Source organism: Eubalaena glacialis, chromosome 6, assembly GCF_028564815.1.
Source record: "Eubalaena glacialis isolate mEubGla1 chromosome 6, mEubGla1.1.hap2.+ XY, whole genome shotgun sequence".
NCBI classification, from domain to species: domain Eukaryota; kingdom Metazoa; phylum Chordata; class Mammalia; order Artiodactyla; family Balaenidae; genus Eubalaena; species Eubalaena glacialis.
Window position 1 is genome coordinate 55907998 of NC_083721.1, and position 16994 is coordinate 55924991.

Consider the following 16994-nt stretch of genomic DNA (forward strand, 5'->3'; position numbering starts at 1 on the left):
TCTATCTGGAGTTAGAATTTAATGTAAAAAGAAAGACTTCTCCTCATTAACTATTTATCTTAAGGTACCATTTGTAAAGGAAAGGCAAAGTGAATACTTGACATTTTCTCTTTAATTTGCTTATTTCCAAAATACAGTTTGTTTCCTACTGTCTTTCAAAGTGACTTGTGAGTACTTTGAAGTTGGAGGGGTAACACTGTGAACTCATGGATTGACACATATTTGACACATTTCAATCTATTGACGTTATCCTTATTAAATGATCGCATCGTTGACCCATGGGAACCTATTCCAGTTCCTGAGTCCTTTGGACGTGACCCTGGGGTTTGTGCACACTTTCTCTGCTTTCTGGTATAAGATCTTGCTCATTTTCTGCCCCAGACTTGGAATCTAACATTTCTCCAAGAAACTCTAGTTTTTCTTAGTGGAAAATGGTATTTAGAGCCTATAATCTTGGCACTAGAAGTGTTCTTTGCTACTGGGTTAGTCATTGTTTCTAGTCCTTTTCAGTGTACAGAGTTTTAAAAAATGTGTTTTGGTCTTAGATAAAAATACATTGTGAGTTCATATCAATACTTCCAATTTAAATTCAGGGTTCTTGCAATCTCTCACATACCCAAATCTGATCCTGATTCAAACAGCTAAAGTATGACAACCATGAAAAAGTAAACACTGAATGCAATTTGATGATATTAAGGAATTACTACTATTTTTTAGGTGTGATAATGTTATTGTAATTATACTTCTAAAAGAATCCCTATGTCTTCTAGAGAGACATACATACTAAAATATTTATATATGAAATTCCATGTTACAGGGAATTTGCTTCAGGAAAATCCAAGAGGGGTGGGAGAAGTGGACAGTGTATGGATGAAAGAAAACTGGTCATGAGTTGTTAATTGTTGTATCAGGGTGATGAGTACATGGAGGTTCGGTATTCTGGACTCTATATTTTTATATGTTAAAAAAAAATATTTTTTTTGCTTGGTAAATGGGTATCCATGGGTGCCAGTAAATATATTAGGTTTGTTTTGTTTGTTGGTTGGTTTAGATTTCCAATATCTAACATAAATAAATTTGCTTTTGGGCCTTTTTTTGTAAAAAATAAATATAAAATATATGTTTAAAATTTTTAATAATACATTTTTAAAAAGATGCACTAGAAGAATATTTAATGACATGGGACAATGTTCACATTATATAATTAAGTGAAAAGGTAAGTATGCTACTTTTATAAAATAAGCCTGGGTTTGTAGAAGGAAAAAAAAGTGTATATATATATATATATATATATATATGACTACAAAGACTGACCCTAAGTGATGGATGGTCCTCTCTCTGTTACAGATTATTTTCATTTTCGACTTTGTGTTTTTCTGTATATTCTAATTTCCAATACAAACATATACTATTTTCATAATCAGACAATGAGATAAATGTTATTGACTAAGTGACTTTAAAACAATGAATACTTCTCTACTTCCTTGTTTGTATGCTTTTATGATAATGGCATCTCCCATTTTCAAGCTATTACCAAATGCTGTGAGACTGTAGCTGCCTAAAAGCCTGTGCACTCTCCTCTCCTCCTGTCATCTTCCCCCAAGCTGCATCTCCCCTGCCTCTGGTGGTCTTCATCTTTATTCCACTGCTGGATGTCCAGAGCCATAAAAATCAGGACCTTAACTCAAAGTGGGAAAGAAGGCAACTTTACTTCTCTCTGCTCAATGTTTCTTTTCCATTCCTTGTCTGGCTAAATTTTTTAGACTTTATCTTTTAGAGTAATTTTAGAGCAGCAATATTGAGAGGGAGGTACAGAGATTTCCCATATACCTCCTGCCCCATACATACATAACGTCCCTATTATCAACGTCCCTATTGTGCATTTGTTACAACTGATGAACCTACGTTGACACATCATTATCATCCAAAGTCCATGGTTTATCTTAAGGTTCATTCTTGGTATTGTACCTTCTATGGGCTTGGATAAAGGTATAGTTACAGGTATCCATCATTATGGTATCATACAGAGTATTTTCACTGCCTTAAAAATCCTTTGTGCTTTTCCTATTCTTCCCCCCACCCCCTATCCCAAACCCCTAGCAACCACTGATCTTTTTACTGTCTCCATAGTTTTGCCTTTTCCAGAATGTCATGTAGTTGGAATCATACAGAATATAGCCTTTTCACTTATTTCACTTAGTAACTTTGCGTTTAACTTTCCTCCATGTCTTTTCATGGCTTGATAAACACATTTCTTTTTAGCACTGAATAATATTCCATTGTCTGTCTTGATTTTTTTTAACTCTAGTTTTCTTATGTATATCTTATAATTTTATTAAAAATTTAATAAGAGTACATGGCATATATAGAGCTTTTCCTAAGTGCCAGGCATTTTGCTAGTTAGTTGACATACATTAACTTATTTAGTCCTCAAAACAGCCTTAGGATTTATGAATTACTTCTAATCCTTACAACTCTGCAACATAGCAATTTCTATCCATGCTGAATGGGCACAGCTCAGAGAGAGCTTATGAAACTTGTCCAGCCACACTTCACAAGAGGCAGAGTTGGTTCAAATTCATGTCTGTCTGAGTCCAAAGTCCATGTTTTCCCCACTATTCCCTGCTGCCTTCTTTTAAAAAGAAAAGAAGGAAAGAAACTTCTCAAATTACCCTAAAGCAGAGATCTGCAAAGACTTAGAGAGGATTGTATTGTATTTGTTTAATTATTCTGTGTTCTATGTGTATTTCATATTAGCCCTATAAACTTGCTCTTTTGTCATTGGCTTCATTCTAAAAAAAGGTAGAATTCAAAATGCACAATAATAAAATTTCAGGTTAAACAGTCTTATTTAGGAAGGACATAGAGAACCAACAGTCTAGGGGTGCTCTGTGCAGAAGGGAGAAGAGCCCGAGGGCCAAAGGGGCATCAACAGGGAGGAAAGAATCAGAAAGAAAAGAATCACACCCCAGCAAGAAAGGAAACCCGGGAGACCTGGCAGTGCCTGTCTCAGCGCTTCTAAAAGTAAGCAAAGGAACTGAAGTACATGCTTTTCAAGGCAATGTCTGTACATCAACTTTGACAACCTGAGCAATGTCATCTTTGGTACAGTGTTGCTTAATGAAAACATGTTCTTCCATGGTGTAAAAAATTAGAAAGTCCCTAAAACATAGAATATGCCTTTAGAAATTAAAACCGAAACCAAACATTATTTCTCACGGAGGGCTGTCTGCCAATAAATTGAGTGTATCGTCACTGTTTCCCAAGTCACCCTTTGGGATGGTTTATCCCCTGCCCCCATCTGATGGCCCATTACTGCCAGGGCCCCAGCATTGTAGTTACACCCAAGGCCAGCCCCTCTGTGGCCCTCACGCCTGGGTGGGTGGAGCCTGCTGGGGAGAAGGACTTAGCTGCTTATCACATCATCCCTCTCCCTACTTTACAGACTAATTTGGTGCTCTTGGGACCCTGCTGCCAAACTGTGTCAAGAGGGAATCTGACAAACCATGGGACTGTTGCCTTTGCTAGGAAGATACTTGCATTTTTACAGGGGTCTTGGGGAGAAAATGTCTTAAACCGGAGGAAGGGGTTTAATCGTGGAGATTTCAGACTTTGGGAGAAGCTAAAACAGGTGATGTTTGGGGGTAGATAGAGCCTCATACCCCCAGGAAATCACACTGTATATGAAACACAGATGGACATGAACTCTTCAAACAGTAACAGTTTGGGGCAGTGCCGTCTGTGGACATTTTTATTACACTGAAAGAGCACTTCCGATTGAAGAAATCCCACCACCATGGGCCGGCTTGGAGACAAAGGCAGTCCAGAGTTTCATAACTCCTTTTGTGCAACTCATATTCCAAATATCAATTTGTCAACTGTGGAAAACAGAACCATATCCCGGTGTTCTAGGCCTAAAACATAGAAATATAAAGTTTGTTTCTCCTCCTCCCTAAAAGTCTCCTTCCCTGATGGACACAGACATCTTTACCCCTAGCCCACCCCCTCCTGTGAGTGGTCAAGGAATTCCCTTCCTTTTCCCATTTCCTTTGTTCATTTGCATGGAGCTTGACCGTTACTATTCCTCCTGGGAATGCAAAATCTATTTGGTCTTTTTATTATCTCTTCCTGAGACATCTTCCCATCTCTACTTTGCTCAAGATGATTCATTTCTTGAACACATTCCCATACATTTCTCCTCTAGCCTAGAGCCAGTAGCCTTCCAGGAAGCTAAATTCTTAAGCAATATTGAAAAGAAGCTGGAGAAGAGGGACCTAGCATCTCTGTCATATATTTGGGAGGCAAGGATTTTTCTAACAGGAAACATCAGAGGTACATCAAGGATATAATCCTATAATCCAAGGAATGTCAAGGATTGCTGACAAACGCCAGAAACTAGAAGAGGTGAGGAAGGATTCTCCTGTACAGGTTACAGAGGCAGCAGGACCCTGCCAACACCTTGATTTGGGGCTTGTAGTCTCCAGAAGTGTATGACAGTAAATGTCTGCTGTTGGAAGCCACTCAGTTTGAGGTACTCTGTTATGGCAGCCCTAGCAAACGAACATGCTCTCCCCACCCATCCCCTCCCACAATCTCAAGGTGCAGGTAGTCACCTCTTCTACTCCTGCCTGGTGCCAGCCCTGCTGGTGACTCAGCACTGTAGCTCATCTTTATTGCCACCTCATTCCCTGGTCTGGCCTCTTGTGGAGCGTGGAGTCCATGACCTCGGGTTGCCTCCTGATCTTTCAGAGAAAGATAAACACAAAGTGGACCTACCTGGCCACCTTCAGGATTAAACCAAGGACCCATCAGCTGTGAAGAGAATCAGAAGAGAAACCAAATAAAGCTCTGACTTTGATCTTAAATTGTTTCTCTGGAGCTAGAGAAAATGGACTATTTGACTAGAGGCAGAGCCCAGCCAGGGCGTCACAAGGATGCAGATTCCCTGTGCTCTGAATCTTCGTTATGTTGCAGTCTGCATTTCCTCCACGGATGCCTGGAATTTGTCATAGAGGTCCCTGACTTTCTGTGCAGGCAGAGGGAGAAATGAAAAGGGAGTAGTTCAGAGATTACATCAGGGCTCTCCTTAACCTCTTCCATGTCCAAGCAAACTGTAAACATTAAAGGGGTTCTTGGAGGAGAGATGATCACGCAGTGGTTATTCCAGAATGTCTGTGGTCTGTCGCATCTCACTTCACTCTCTGACACCCTTACTCTTGGTGTATGTAGCTGTACAGTGTCCTGGAAATAATAAGTCATGAAAACTATCATTTATCAAGTGCCATACACCGTACGTCTATTATTTCATATCCTTATAGGAACTATACAAGGCACACACAATCCCTGTTTTACAGATTAGGCTCAGAGAGACTACAGAATTAGCTCAAGACACAGAACTGAGGGTGGCTGAACCAGCAACCAAGCCCAGACAGGATGTCTTCCCACTAGAAGGCACCACCTGTCTGCAAAGACAAACATACCTTCGGCCAACCTTGGGCAGCAGAGTTCTCTGGCAGTCACTTTGTTCTTGAGTTAGGAGAGCTACCTGGCCGCTTAGCCCTTTCTTTATATCCCTCATAACCATTCTCAGTAGTCTCTGCCTTTTTTTTTTTTTTAAACAAATGTGCACATAGAAGGAAATAAAGTAAATAAAATAAAACTCTACCAAGCAGGTAGAGCAAAAAGTTCCCTGATCACTTCATGGTTTTGCGATAGTTGCACTTCGTTAAAACCCAATTTGCATTTTATTTTGAAAGCCTTTGTTACACCTGTGTTACCCTGTGTTCCACCTCTCCACACCCACTACCCAAAGCCTTTCTGTAGATCAATAAATACAATGTCCTGAATTTAGAAAAGCAGAAAGGTGGAAAAGATCCAAGTCCCACAATGTAGCCAGGTGCTCTTCACTTCTTTAAATGTCTGACATCCTCCAGTTAAGGAGAAAGTTTGTCTCGCTCCTAAATTTCTGAAAGGTATTTGATCAACATTTTAGGCTTCTGCATATGTATTCCTAACCCGTGAGCCTATTTAGCAATTAAGCATATTTATGAATTTTGGTTTTAGATAAAGTAGAGAAGGTCAAAGCAAGGGGATTAGATAAACACGGTTATTTAATTTTACAAGTGGGTACTTAAGACTTCTCATATGAAGGTTACTTGGAGAGATGGCACTGATGGGTGGTTCTCTGTCCCCCCGGAGGCTGTAACTCACAAAAATGACCCTTTATTGTTGCGTAAGATTTAAGCTAGTCATGAAATAGAGCAGTGGTCAGGAAACTTTTTTTGTAAAGGACCAGAGAAATATTTCTTTAGGCTTTGCAACTACTCTGCTCTGCCATTTGAGCGTGAGAGAAGGCATAAACAATGCACAAAGAATGAGTGGCTGTGTGCCAATAAAACTTTATTTACAAAAGCAGTCACTGGCTTGGGTTTGGCCTGTGGGCTATAGTTTTATGACCACTGATACAGAGCAACCAGAGGAAAAAGTTATTTCAACATTGGAGTGGTTGACTGAGGTGCTCCATTGCAGGTTTTTAAAAACAGAACTGGCAGTCACTTGTTTATGTTGACCTACATACATTAACTCCTCCCCTTGGTACCGCTGTTCAAACTTTGCTTTAGAGGGTGCTCCGTATCACATACACTATATAGTTCCTACTGGACACGCAGAATCTTATACTCAATGTTGTCACAGGGTTACAATTACTGTAACCTCTTCCCTATGAACCCATTCAAGCACCATTCAAGCATGTAGAGAAATGTTTCTCTACATGTCTTGCCCTGTGTCCTCTAAACAAAAGATGGCCTCTGTGGGGAGTGGGGGACAGGCGTAAGGGATCTAGCAGCGACAGAGTGTGGAAAGATCTGAGTCTTGCAAGCACCTGGGTAGGAGAAAAGGCAAATTAATTAACACATCAAATCTTTTCTCCCAGATATATCTTGTCATTCCAGAAGAGAAACGCTTGAAAAAACACGATGGGGACATATCAGATGGACACAGGAGCTAACTGAAAGACTACCGATAAAACAATTTGAGCAACAAAATGAATAATGTAGTATTGGAATATAATCCAAAGTTGAAAATATATGCTAATGAGTTTATACTGATATAAACAAATGCTTGAATGAGTAAATAAATGGGGCCAATAGGCAAATCTCCCATACAGAAGTATTCCAAGTAATTTATTCAGATATTTTACCTCAGGAAAGTGGAATATTACTCCCCAACCTTTAAGTGTGGACTATGCATAGTGACTTTCTTCCACAAAATATATTATGGGAGGTAGAAAAAAAGAGTAACTGTACAATGGAGAAGGCTGACAATCATAACCTTGGCCATGTGATCAAGGTTAACATCAACAATTATCAGTCGTGTTGGTAGCATGTACCCTTGATATGACTGACGTGATAAGAGTGACACTTTCCCTCTGTGGTCTTTTCCCAAAAAACTCACAACCCCAGTCTAACCCTGTGAAAGATACCAGATAAACTCCAGTTAACAGACATTCTATAAAACAGCTAACCAATATTCCACCAAACTGTCAAGATCATCAAAAGCAAGGAAAGCCTGAGAAATGAACAGTCTAGAGGAGCCTAAGGAAACATGATTACTAAGTTTAATGTAGTATCCTAGGTGGGATCCTGGGGGGATAAAGGACCTTAGGTGAAAAGAAAGGAAATCAGAATATAGTATGAACTTTAGTTAATAATAATATATCAATATTGGGTTATTAGTGGTAACAAATAAATTGTACTAAAGTAAGATGTTAGCAGTAGAGAAAACTGGGTGTGTGGTATGTGGGAATTCTTTTGTTCTATGCAACTTCTCTGTAAATCAAAAAACTATTATAAAAAGTTTATTTTTAAAAAATGGGCAACAGATTTGAACAGATACTTCACCAAAGAAGACACACAAATGGCTAATAAGCACATGAAAAGATGCTCAACATCACTAGTCATCAGGAAATGCAAATTAAACCACAGTGGGATACCACTATGCATCTGCTAGAAAGGCTGAAATTATAAAGACTGACAAAAAGAAGTGTTGGCAATGATATGGAGGAACTGGAATTTTTATACACTTCCAATAAGAATGAAAAAAATGGTACAACTATATTGGAAAACAGTTTGGCAGTTTTATAAATTTATATGTACACTATCATATGACCAAATCATTCCACTCCTATGTGTTTACCCAAGAGAGATGAGCACATATATCCACATAAAGACTTGTACATAAATGTTTATAGCAGCTTTATTTGTAATAACCCCAAACTGGAAACAATACAAATATCCACTAACAAGTGAAAGGATAAGCATATTGTGATATATCCACATAATGGAATGTTACAAATGAAAAGAAACAAACTACAGCAACACCATGGATGAATCTCAGAAACATTGTGCTTAGCCAGACACAAGAAAGTACATGCTGTATTATAGCACTTACATGAAATTATAGCAAATCTCAAGGGATAGAAAGCAGATCATCAGTTGCCTAGGACAGGGGAGCAGGAATTGACTTTGAAGGGCAAGAGAGGACTTTTTGGACAGATGAAATGTTCTGTATTTTGATTGTGGTGATTACATGCGTGTTTGCCTTTGTTAATACTCATCTAACTGTATATTTACAATGGAGAAGTTTATCTTACATAAGTATACTTAAAACTTTTTTTTTTAATTGAGAAAGTCCTGGCCAGGATTCTCAGGATGGCTCTCTGAGATCCTTCAGGGATGACAAATTGTCTTCCTGACTCCATGGCCTTTCTACCCCATTCCATCCCATTCCCAGGTAGCAAGATAGCTATTTGACATGTGCCCCTTAAAGATGGAAGGGTCCTGCTCAGGAAATCAGGTGATTTCAGAAGGCAGAATGATCGATGGGATAATCAATACTAGTAGGACTCAAAGAGATCTTGGGGTGTGCCTGGAAGAGAGAGGAGAAAGGAGACACACCTTTCCCAGTTGTCAGTGACTCGCCTCAGAGGGCACAGAAGAAGATCTCAAGGTCTAACCTGAGCACAGAGATTAGCAGACAGGTAGGTGTAGAGCTTCCTGAGTGTGCCAAAACGACACACAGCTGCCCCTACATGGTGAGGGCATGCTCTGTGAGGGGGCTAGTGTGGAACAAAATATGGTCTCAGGAAACCATGCATCTGGTTTTCACCGAGACTCCACAGCAGTAGATGCCATGGAAATAAGGTGGCCCCAGGTCAAGACCAGGTCTTCCTCCCACTACTGATGCTCTCGGGCAGGCACAAGAAGAGGATTTCTCTCCCCTGCTCTGTTTAGAGTTCGTGAAGGTAGAGTAGACAGTGTTAGTTCAGAGAGATAAAGCTTGGAACTATGAATAGTGACAGCTCATAATGTTGAATTTTGACAGAATTGTCAACAAAGAGAGCCTAAGACTCTAATAACTAGATTGGATTATAAATATCAGGGGACTGGACTAAGATTTAAACAAGAATAGGCCAAAAAATATGTATGTTCTGCATAGATTGGAAAATCAGTTTTGAGAATATAGCAACAAGCTTCATTTTAAAAAATATTTGCATTTGTACACCTCAGTCTGTTACGTTTATATATGAATAGTATTTTTATAATATACTGTTTTGTAACTTGCTATTTTCACTGGGCTACATAACAGGAACATTTGTCCGTGCCAGTATATAGTCTTCTATGACATAATTTTAAATGTCTATGCAGCTTTCCATCATTTAAACATACATATTTTACTTAACTAGTAACTTATTGTTGGACATTTAGGCTCTTCCAGTTTTTCAGTGTTATAAATAAATTTGATAAAGCATCTTAGATGTATATCTTTTCACACATCTCTAATTCTTTCCATAAGATAAATTCACAGTTAAGGGATGGCTGAGACATAAGGTAATTCAAATTTTAAGGTTTTTAGCACTCTTTAGAATGTTTGTAGAAGTCTTTGGTGGGACTAATGGTGGACTCTGGGAGTGCTCATGCCAAGGAGTACTTCCCAGAACTTCTGCTGGCAGTGTCCTTGTCCCCACGGTGAGCCACAGCCACCCCTCCTCTGCAGGAGACCCTCCAACACTAGCAGCCGTGTGGCTGACAGGGTCTTGGTGCTCTGGATGGGTGTCAGTCCTGAACCTCTGAGGTGGGAGGGCCAAGTTCAGGACATTGGTCCACCAGAGACCACCCGGCCCCACGTAATATCAATCAGCCAGAGACCTCCCAGAGATCTCTATCTCAATGCTAAGACCCAGCTCCACTCAATGACCAGCAAGCTCCAGTGCTGGACACCCCAAGCCAAACAACTAGCAAGACAGGAACACAACCTCACCCATTAGCAGAGAGGCTGCCTAAAATCATAATAAGTTCATACACACCCCAAAACACACCACCGGACATGGTCCTGCCCACCAGAAAGACAAGATCCAGCCTCATTCACCAGAACACAGGCACCAGTCCCCTCCACCAGGGAGCCTACACAACCCACCGAACCAACCTTACCCACGGGAGGCAGACACCAAAAACAACGGGAACTACGAACCTACAGCCTGCGAAAAGGAGACCCCAAACACAGTAAGTTAAGCAAAATGAGAAGACAGACAAACACAGAGCAGATGAAGGAGCAAGGAAAAAACTCACCAGACCAAAGAAATGAAGAGGAAATAAGCAGTCTATCTGAAAAAGAATTCAGAGTAATGATAGTAAAGATGATCCAAAATCTTGGAAACAGAATGGAGAAAATACAAGAAATGTTTAACAAGGACCTAGAAGAACTAAAGAGCAAACAATGATGAACAACACAATAAATGAAATTAAAATTCTCTAGAAGGAATCAAGAGCAGAATGACGGAGGCAGAAGAACAGATAAGTGACCTGGAAGATAAAATAGTGGAAATAACTACCACAGAGCAGAATAAAGAAAAAAGAATGAAAAGAATTGAGGACAGTCTCAGAGATCTCAGGGACAACATTAAATGCACCAACATTCAAATTATAAGGGTCCCAGAAGAAGAAGAGAAAAAGAAAGGGACTGAGAAAATATTTGAAGAGCTTATAGTTGAAAACTTCCCTAATATGGGAAAGGAAATAGTCAGTCAAGTCCAGGAAGCACAGAGAGTCCCATACAGGATAAATCCAAGGAGAAACATGCCAAGACACTTACTAATCAAACTATCAAAAATTAAATACAAAGAAAAAGTATTAAAAGCAGCAAGGGAAAAGCAACAAATAACATACAAGGGAATCCCCATAAGGTTAACAGCTGATCTTTCAGCAGAAACTCTGAAAGCCAGAAGGGAGTGGCAGGACATATTTAAAGTGATGAAAGGGAAAAACTTACAACCAAGATTACTCTACCCAACAAGGACCTCATTCAGATTCAACGCAGAAATTAAAACCTTTTCAAACAAGCAAAAGCTAAGAGAATTCAGACCACCAAACCAGCTTTACAACAAATGCTAAAGGAAGTTCTCTAGGCAGGAAACACAAGAGAAGGAAAAGACCTACAATAACAAACCCAAAACAATAAGAAAATGGTAACAGGAACATGCATATCGATAATTACCTTAAATGTAAATAGATTAAATGCTCCAAACAAAAGACATAGACTGGCTGAATGGATACAAAAAGAAGGCCTGTGTATGTGCTGTCTACAAGAGACCCACTTCAGACCTAGGGACACATACAGACTGAAAGTGAGGGGATGGAAAAAGATATTCCATGCAAATGGAAATCAAAAGAAAGCTGGAGTAGCAATTCTCATATCAGACAAAATAGACTTTAAAATAAAGACTATTACAAGACACAAAGAAGGACACTACATAATGATCAAGGGATCAATCCAGGAAGAAGATTTAACAATTGTAAATATTTATGCACGCAACATAGGAGCACCTCAATACGTAAGGCAAATATTAACAGCCATAAGGGGAAATAGACAGTAACACAATCATAGCAGGGGACTTTAACACCCCACTTTCACCAATCAGAAAGGTGATTTGGGAAAGGTGATTTGTGTTTCCTTGTGATAAGGAAACACAAGCTTTAAATGACACATTAAGCCAGATGGACTTAATTGATATTTACAGGACATTCCATTCAAAAACAACAGAATACACTTCCTTCTCAAGGGCTCATGGAACATTCTCCAGGATAGATCATATCTTGAGTCACAAATCAAGCCTCAGTAAATTTAAGAAAATTGAAATCATATCAAGTATCTTTTCCAAACACAACGCTATAAGACTAGATATCAATTACAGGAAAAAAAAAATGTAAAAAATACAAACACATGGAGGCTAAACAATACACTACTAAATAACCAAGAGATCACTAAAGAAATCAAAGAGGAAATCAAAAAATACCTAGAAACAAATCACAATGAAAACACGATGACCCAAAACCTATGGGAGGCAGCAAAAGCAGTTCTAAGAGGGAAGTTTATAGCAATACTATCCTACTTCAAGAAAGAAGAAAAATCTCAAATAAACAACCTAACCTTACATCTAAAGCAATTAGAGAAAGAAGAACAAAAAAACCCCAAAGTTAGCAGAAGGAAAGAAATCATAAAGATCAGATCAGAAATAAATGAAAAAGAAATGAAGGAAACAATAGCAAAGATCAATAAAACTAAAAGCTTGTTCTTTGCGAAGATAAACAAAATTGATAAACCATTAACCAGACTCATCAAGAAAAAAAGGGAAAAGACTCAAATCAACAGAATTAGAAATGAAAAAGGAGAAGTAACAGCTGACACTGCAGAAATACAAAGAATCATGAGAGATTACTACAAGCAACTATATGCCAGTAAAATGGACAACCTGGAAGAAATGGACAAATTCTTAGAAGAGCACAACCTTCCGAGACTGAACCTGGAAGAAATAGAAAATATGAACAGACCAATCACAAGCACTGAAATTGAAACTGTGATTAAAAATCTTCCAACAAAAAAAATCCCAGGACCAAATGGCTTCACAGGCAAATTCCAACATTCAGAGAAGAGCTAACACCTATCCTTCTCAAACTCTTCCAAAATATAGCAGAGGGAGGAAAACTCCCAAACTTATTCTACGAGGCCACCATCACCCTGATACCAAAACCAGACAAAGATGTCACAAAAAAGAAAACTACAGACCAATATCACTGATGAACATACATGCAAAAATCCTCAACAAAATACTGGCAAACAGAATCCAACAGCACATTAAAAGGATCATACACCATGATCAGGTGGGGTTTATCCCAGGAGTGCAAGGATTCTTCAATATACGCAAATCAATCAATGTGATACACCATATTAACAAATTGAAAGATAAAAACCATATGATTATCTCAATAGATGCAGAAAAAGCTTTCTACAAAATTCAACACCCATTTATGATAAAAACCCTCCAGAAAGTAGGCATAGAGGGAACTTACCTCAACATAAAAAAGGCCATATATGACAAACCCACAGCCAACATTATTCTCAATGGTGAAAAACTGAAACCATTTCCTCTAAGATCAGGAACAAGACAAGGTAGTCCACTCTCACCACTATTATTTAACACAGTTTTGGAAGTTTTAGCCACAGCAATCAGAGAAGAAAAAGAAATAAAAGGAATCCAAATCGGAAAAGAAGAAGTAAAGCTGTCACTGTTTGCAGAGGACATGATACTATACATAGAGAATCCTAAAGATGCTACTAGAAAACTACTAGAGCTAATCAATGAATTTCGTAAAGTAGCAGGATACAAAATTAATGCACAGAAATCTTTTGCATTCCTATATACTAAGGATGAGAAATCTGAAAGAGAAATTAAGGAAACACTCCCATTTACCATTGCAACAAAAAGAATAAAATACCTAGGAATAGACCTACCTAAGGAGACAAAAAACCTGTATGCAGAAAACTATACCATGTTCTTGGATTGGAAGAATCAACATTGTGAAAATGACCATACTACCCAAAGCAATCTACAGATTCAGTGCAATCCCTATCAAACTACCAATTTCATTTTTCACAGATTAGAACAAAAAATTTCACAATTTGTATGGAAACACAAAAGACCCCGAATAGCCAAAGCAATCTTGAGAAAGAAAAACGGACCTGGAGGAATCAGGCTCCCTGACTTCAGACTATACTACAAAGCTACAGTAATCAAGACATTATGGTACTGGCACAAAAACAGAAATATAGATCAATGGAACAGGATAGAAATCACAGAGATAAACCCATGCCCACGTGGTCACCTTATCTGTGATAAAGGAGGCAAGAATATACAATGGAGAAAAGACAGCCTCTTCAATAAGTGGTGCTGGGAAAACTGGACAGTTACATGTAAAAAAATGAAATTAGAACACTCACTAACACCATACACAAAAATAAAGTCAAAATGGATTAAAGACCTAAATGTAAGGCCGGACACTATCAAACTCTTAGAGGAAAACGTAGGCAGGACACTCTATGACATAAATCACAGCAAGATCCTTTTTGACCCACCTCCTAGAGAAATGGAAATAAAAACAAAAATAAACAAATGGGACTTAATGAAACTTGAAAGCTTTTGCACAGCAAAGGAAACCATAAACAAGACAAAAAGACAACCCTCAGAATGGGAGAAAACTTTTGCAAATGAAGCAACTGACAAAGGATTAATCTCCAAAATTTATAAGCGGCTCATGCAGCTCAATATCAAAAACCATACAGCCCAATCCAAAAATGGGCAGAAGACCTAAATAGACATTTCTCCAAAGAAGATATACAGATTGCCAACAAACACATGAAAGGATGCTCAACATCACTAATCATTAGAGAATTCAAATCAAAACTACAATGAGGTATCACCTCCCACCAGTCAGAATGGCCATCATCAAAAAGTCTACAAACAGTAAATGCTGGAGGGGGTGCACTTGACTCATGCACTGTTGGTGGGAATGTAAATTGATACGGCCACCATGGAGAACAGTATGGAGGTTCCTTAAAATGCTAAAAATATAACTACCATATGACCCAGCAATCCCACTACTGGGCATATACCCTGAGAAAACCATAATTCAAAAATTGTCATGTACCACAGTGTTCATTGCAGCACTATTTATAATAGCCAGGACATGGAAGCAACCTAAGTGTCCATTGACAGATGAATGGATAAAGAAGATGTGGCACATATATACAGTGGGATATTACTCAGCCATAAAAAGAAATGAAATTTAGTTATTTGTAGTGAGGTGGATGGACCTAGAGTCTGTCATATAGAGTGAAGTAAGTCAGAAAGAGAAGAACAAATACCATATGCTAACACATATATATGGAATCTAAAAAATAAAAAAAAAGGTTCTGAAGAACCTAGGGGCAGGACGGGAATAAAGACACAGACGTAGAGAATGGACTTGAGGACATGGAGAGGGGGAAGGGTAAGCTGGGACGAAGTGAGAGAGTGGCATGGACTTACATATACTACCAAATGTAATATAGATAGCTAGTGGGAAGCAGCCGCATAGCACAGGGAAATCAACTCAGTGCTTTGTGACCACCTAGAGGGGTGGAATAGGGAGGGGGGGAGGGAGACACAAGAGGGAGGAGATATGGGGATATATGTATATGTATAGTTGATTCACTTTGTTATACAGCAGAAACTAACACACCACTGTAAAGCAATTATACTTCAATAAAGATGTTAAAAAAAAGTGTACCAATTTATGGTTCCACCAGAAATGAACAATTTTTAAAGGTTAATTTTCTTTTTTTTTCAAGATGTCATTTGTTTACCACAATTTATTTATTTTTAAAAATTTACTTATTCTATTTTTGGCTGCTTTGGGTCTTTGTTGCTGCGCGCAGGCTTTCTCTAGTTGAGGTGAGCGGGAGCCACTCTTTGTTGCAGTGCGTGGGCTTCTCATTGTGGTTGCTTCTCTTGTTTCAGAGCGTGGGCTCTAGGCACGCGGGCTTCAGTAGTTGTGGCACGTGGGCTCAGTAGTTGTGGCTCGCGGGCTCTAGAGCGCAGGCTCAGTAGTTGTGGTGCACGGGCTTAGTTGCTCTGCAGCATGTGGGATCTTCCTGGACCAAGGCTCGAACCTGTGTCCCCTGCATTGGCAGGCGGACTCCCAACCATTGCGCCACCAGGGAAGCCCAAGGTTAATTTTCTATTTAACCATACCTGTATTCTGGCTCACCAATAATTTGAACTGGCTACAAGGATGGCCATAAACCCACCTCCCTTTCAGTATTATGTCATAGTTAGGGTGAATTTAGTGCTAGTAAAATTAACAATACTAGCAGTGTTGGAGTTTATCCTCAGTTTAACTTCAATGCCTGTGCCCATGTCATGAGAATAATAGTGATGGAGTTAACCTTTACTGAGAGATTATTATACGACAGGCAGAATTTATACTGCTTCACAGGTATTAATGGTCCTATTGGGTATGTACTATAATTGCCTTTGTTGTAAAGAAGAGGAAACCACGTCATGAAAAGGATAAGAGCCTGAATCAATGTAGTTTCTTGGTATGAATATTTAGCATCATAACCTGGCTTGTTTCAGTATTTCTGCACATTGTATTTCTTTTCATTTGCATCAGATCAGAGTTAATTTTCCCTCTTACAGATTGATACTCACGGAGAAACCTCTACTCTGAATAGGAGGTATTGTGCTCGGTGGGTCTCGGGGTTTCTGTGGCAAAATCCTGTAGACTCTGTCCCTCACTTCATCCTAAGAATGGGAATAGATTACTGCTCTAATTCCTAAGCACCGTGTTGTGACATACTGTCCAGTCAGGTGTGCAGTTTGCCACAGGCAATTTATTGTAAGTAATAAAGTTCTGAAGTTTGCAAATGGGGTACTTTCCATGAAAGTTGCAGTGGATGTAAGATTATCCTTGCACCAAGTTTGCTCTCCTTCCCACACGTTCTCACATGCTTTCAGAGCGGGGACAGAGCAGGCGAGGAGGCGGAAGGCAACCAACCTGCATCCCATCTTATTTCTACACCTGGGGAGGGGGTGGCACATGCCTATGTGGATTTCTGCAGGA